We start from the raw sequence: 6,000 nt of genomic DNA, 5'->3' as shown, positions 1-6,000 counted from the left end.
AGGGGCGCTCCAGCCAATCATAACGCTGCTCTGAGCAGCGTCCTTATTGGCGCAGGGCAGGCTAGGAGCCTGTGCCTGCAGTGCAACGGAGAATGGCGGAGAGCGGCAGCAACATTCAGGTAAGTTTTTTTTTGGTATTGTTTATTTTTGTTTTAATCCCCCCGCCGTACCACTTTTTAAAGTCGCCAGCTACGACTGACTTTAATTACACAACACCGAAGATCTCTGGGACATCAACCACGCCTCCCTCCCTCCTACATAGCAATACAAGCAATTGCAGCCCAAGAGTCAAGCTGTACAAAGGTGAGCCAAACTTAAAATTCAAATGCACAATGAAGACTGCTGTACTGTCAAGGTGGGTGGTGGATCAAAGTAGTGGGTTGAAGCCCTTCTACCCCTACGGAGGAACTGCCTCTGGAAGGACATATCATTCTGTAGCCTATCCAGATGAGAAACTAGATTGTTTTGTGTGGCCAGGATCGAGCTACCTCTGTTGAAATATAAATGCCCAAAGAATGCAGAGGGAGAGAACAAGAATCACCATAGAAAGAAGATGATCACAAAGGAAGAAAGGGTGAACAGCAAAGAAATAACTTGGAATATCTTAGTCAGTCTATAAAATAGTATGTTAATGACCCAGTACGAATTGAAGGCATAAGGGATAACAATTCAGTGCATACAGGTGGGTTAGATTTAGGAGGTATATAGCATGCCTCTCTGAAAACCCAGGTTTGCTTGGCAGGGCTCAGATCATCCCAGAAGTCAATGCCCAATAACTTTCGGGACCTTCCTCCATATTTTGTTTTTTTGGCCAAAGGATGGATAAGCTGAATTGCATTGACTGATATTAGATTCCTAGTGGGCTAAAAACAATGGACTGGAATGCTACCCAGAGTGATTATCAGTGGCTGAGATTATTTCTCACATTCTACCCTTCACTGTTTTGTTTTGCTCAATGGTGGCATTGTTACTTTAGTCCTGTTAGCGACTGCGATGCCCTTTATTCTGGTCACAAATGGGAAAACCAGCATCATAAGGTTATTTAAGCCAGGCATCTGAAGAAATGGCAACTGCAGACCTGCGGCAACTGGTCCAACAGCACAATTTTACTGTTGCCAGATGTGGAGTGAGACTCTACAGCTGGAAATAATTAGTTATGCACATTCTAATGCGACTGGGGAACCAAGTGGAGGGTGGACTTGGCATCCACTAGTTTTAGACTGATGCCCCATTACTACCCTAAATAACCATGAAAGTCTAAGCCAGTTCTTGTGTTGAGCAGGGAATTAATCGATGGTGCATATGTACCCCCAATATAATGTAATAGAAGCAACTTTTTTTTTTTTTTACATCTGTAGGATAGTTTCCAAGGTATTCCAGCCACAGACATTGCTGTGACAATGACAATTCCTCAGGAAGCCTCACCACTAATTATAATTCTACAAGTTTATTCTACTGAATGAAGTATTTACTTCTCTTGAACTCACATTAAAATATACATATTTATTATTTATTACATTCGTTTTTAAATTCAAAGTAGGTAATTAACGATTTTATAATTAAATGATAAATATGTCCTTTTTTAACATTAATGTATATTTACTTATATTTTTAACTGTTTTAAATAATGTAATTATATTTAAAATTGTTTCCTAAGGGGTTTTATTTTAAGCCCCCAATTCCATTATTTTCTGTGGGAGGGTGTTGCAGTACTAGTGGTTGACCATGTGTGGCACTAGATTTACTACAAAAGTGTCAATTACTAAAAAAAAGTGCCAGTTCCTACAAAAGTGCTATTTGTGCCTCAGGCCTGATGTTTCTAATAACAACTTAAAAGAAATTGAAGTAAAAAATCTTTAGAAATGACTCACCAAAAAATGGAGTTTTGTGGAAGATGTCAACTCATAGAAAATGCCCAGACTGTGGATCCGACTTCTACAATATTCTGAATTAGCCATGCTTCAACCCTGCTACCACAATATATTATCGGAAGGCTTTTTTCAGTTCCAAATACCTTGTTTCAGTGCTTTTCAAACTTTTTACAACCACAAACCAATTTTTAGAACGACAAACTTTCGCAACCAACCTAGCTTGAGGCAGGTGATTTTTTAATGTAAATAAAGCATCATGTGGGAGCACACTGTCATTTACAGACAGCACATTTTCAATTGAAATAGCCACTAAAGTTGCACATACATAGAATTTTACGGATAACACTATATTGCTTGCAAATGAAAATGTATGTAAATCGGATTTCAGTGAATATTTAACATTTGCGCATCAGTAACTAAAGTGTGTTGATTTGTTTTGCTGCCATTAAAATCGTTTTATCCATCACACTTCAGAATTACCAAAAAAGTGATTAATTTTTGCTGTGTTAACTCCTGAATGTATACACTTCATTTACAAGTATTTAGATTTTGTTGTGTGTTACAAAAAATGACAACCCCCTGTCTTTCCTTTCACCCCCCCAGGTACCAGTAGAGGCTGCTGCCAATACAAAGTGGTGGGGCAGCATAGGGGATTTTTTTTTTTTTTTTAAATGAAGCACTTATCTACTGTTGCTGCTGCTCGCTGCCTCAGTGCTCCTCTGCTTCTGACCATCAATGGGCCACATTGCACATCTGCCCCACCCCACCCAATCCAGATGCTGCTCTCATGCTGGTAATGCTATTACCCAACATAAGAGAAGCACCAGAATTGGTCTGAAAGGGCTGTTTTGCCACTCGCATAGGAACAGGGAGCCTGTGCCTCTTCTCCACCTGGCTGTACAACACAGCTCGAGTTAGAGAAATCTAAGTGCGTATGTCGGTTTGGCCATACTCAGCCAGCCAAACCGACATGCGCACTTACAGTGCCACCACTCCTCCTCCAAACAGGATAACCCCGTCTTGCCCTAGACTCGGCCCAGCCTCGGCTCAGTTAGTGCAAAATAAAACGATAATAAAATTGTCTTATTATCATTTTATTTGTCATCTGCTGGCTCTCTGCAGTGGGGTGACGCTCCTGCGCCCTAATGGAGGAGCTGCCCCTGCCCAGTATCCCAATAAGATTGTCACACATTTCAATTTACTTTTCTTTTTCTGACTCAAAACTGAGAGAAGTTTGTAAACACCAATTTCCACATTACAAATTAAGCAGTAACTTGTCAGAAGACATAGTCAGACAATCGATCTATGTCTTTGAAGTGCTGCAAATATGACAAGATGAATACAGAAGCACTGCTTGGACTTTTGCGACCCACCAAAAATTGGCTCATGACCCACCAGTAGGTCGGGACCTGCAGCTTTGGAAACACAAGGTTAGTTACTGGTTTTCACAGTTAAATGAGTCGGGTGTGGTATTCCCTCAGAGTACCAAAGCTGTAGGTTCTGTAATATGAAAATGGAACAATATAGCAATTTAAAACACCTTTTTAGGTCTGGCTTTAGCCAAGACCTTTTGATTTTCCTAAAATATTTATAGTGTACTTACATATAAAGGCTCTCAGCCACCTCTCTTCGTCCATTGGTCTGTTGTTGTGTCTTTCACATTTTGCTTCTGCTCATAAACCACATAGCAAGGGACAGTGGGTCGGACTACTTAAGCCACTGGTTAACTTCACTTTGTGTGATTGCATTTTGCTTTCTCACAAGGAGCACAAGCTCCACTCCCTTGAGTACTAGTGTTTTAGTTTTTACTTTATAATTACCTTAGTGTTGCCTTTGTGTTTAGAACCTGATGTGCCAGCAGGACACTTCAGATGCACATTCCATCTTTATCAAATCCCATCTCCTGTCAATGTTGTTGTATATTCTTTTTGAAGTGCTTTGCTTTTTTTGACTTTTACTATTTCATACTAGATTGTGCCCATTTGAAACTGTTCTGTATTAGGTTACCCTCTTTTTACTTTTTTCCTCTTTCTTTGCTTGTTTCTTTCCTTCGTTTTCCTTCTCTCAGTCTTGCTTTCTTTAATATTTTTCTTCCACTCTTTCCTTTTCTCTTTCTTTTTTGCTCTCTGTGTTTTTTTCCTTTCCTTCTCTTTCTTTTTATTTTTCTTTCTGTTGGAAAGTGGATCATTGGTAAGGGCAGGTAAGTACCTATACCTAGCAATAGGCCACTAACCCCCAGTTAGGTCCAGTTAGGTCTCAATAAATTAAACCCAGATTAATCCTTGGTAGCTTGGCAACGAGCGACAAGTCTTAACTTAGGAGACAATTGTGTAAAGCATTTAAAAATCACAAAACAGTTAATAAGTATAACACAAAACACAATAAAAATCCAACACCAATGTATACAAATAGATTATATTTTTATCGTTAAAATGACACAAAAATGATTAAAATTGGATAAGGAGAACCGGAGATAAGATTTTTTAAAGAATTAATGTTTTCTAGCGCATAGAAGCAACTACCACTTAAAGGGTTAATAAAAGGTCACATTGGACAGGGACAAAGTCCAGAGTTCAGGCCACCCATGAGGTAACACTGTTACACTTACTTTCTTGATTCAGGAAAGTGGTCCACAGCACCTGCCAAATGTTCAGAGGCTCTGCTTTGCCTCTTGGGTTCTGGGACTACAACTCCCACAATCCCCCTCTTCAAATTATGGAGTTGCTCCAAACATCTCCAAACTTCTGGATCTTCTTCCAGCGGTCCTTTTCGGGTAATTGAAGTTTCCACAACTTAATCCAAGGTTCCAGAAGCTCTGAGTTGCTCCTTGGGAGTTGGGACTATAATTCCAAGAATGCACCTGGTCAGTATCCTCAAATGGCCACTGGTCAGCGTGGCTCTACTTGCAGGACTTGATGCAGGAGACTCTGGTCAGCTCCTTTGTACCTGTAGCAAGCAGGGAGTCCCTTCTTGAAGCAGTAGTCTTGGGCTTTGCCACTAAAAGCAAAGTCCTTTTAGTGGCAAAGCCCAAGTGTGCAGCTGGTGCAGTCCTTCAGAATGCAGTGTCCAGGTGCAGGTCAGGGGTCCAGCAGGGCAGTCCTTTTTCTTCTTTGTCTTGTTACTTGTAGGGATCTGAGTTGTGGGCACAGCTCTGCCATATTTATCCTTGCTCCTGGGGTGAAAAGCAAGGGAGCCCGACTGTCCAATCGCAGGCAAGCAACTTCCCCCTTGGATGACCACTTCCTGGGAAGTGTGGCAAAAATAAATCCTAGGGAGCAACAGTCTTCAAAAATCCAACATTGCTGAAACTGATTTTTGGAGGTTAGATCTGGCTAAGCCCACCCACTGGTTTGGCTAAAAATCCTAAACACACCCCTCTCCTGCCCTCTCCTAATCTAATCAAGAAGGCACCTAATTGTCTGGGGTTGCAGGAAATGGGGCAGGTACTGAGCTAATCCAAATGCCCTTCCCTGCCTTTGAAGACCAGTTTGGCTGCCCTTCCCCTATCTTGTTGCACCATCTGCTGAGGCAGATCTTCTCCCCCAGGCACATCCTTTGTGTTCAGCCCAGGCCATTTCACACATCATCAAGGCAGTCTGGCCAAGCTACCAGAGGCTGGCCAATCAGAGAAGGGCACTACAAGGCTGAAGTTGGCAACATTCAGGTAGAGTTTTAAAACTCTTTTCCTGAACTAGTTATATTAAATCCAACAATGGCAAGTTGTGGGATTTATTATAACAATTAATTTGACACCAAATTCAAGATATCTGTCTCTTATGGGAACTTTGTTAATTAAAAGAAGTCTCCCTATTTTAGCCTATGGAAGCCATTCACTACAGTGAGGGAAAAACGAATTTGACTATTTTACCTCACCAGGCCTTATAAAACAATTTTTATAAGGTCTCTGTTTATAGTTACATGGCACCCAACCCTAGGGGCACTTAGGGCACACCTTAGGGGTGTCATATGTAAACATAAGGTAGTTTAAGACTTTGGAAGTACTTATAATTCCAAAGTTGAGTTTGCATATAACTTTAGTTTAAAAGCAGTCAGCAAGGCAGGCCTGTCTTTAAAATGACATTGGGCAACTCAGCAGTGTACCTATGGGTACACTACCTATGCCGGTGTC

Source organism: Pleurodeles waltl, chromosome 9 (assembly GCF_031143425.1).
Source record: "Pleurodeles waltl isolate 20211129_DDA chromosome 9, aPleWal1.hap1.20221129, whole genome shotgun sequence".
Lineage (NCBI taxonomy): Eukaryota > Metazoa > Chordata > Amphibia > Caudata > Salamandridae > Pleurodeles > Pleurodeles waltl.
Note: the sequence above shows the minus strand (reverse complement) of the source record.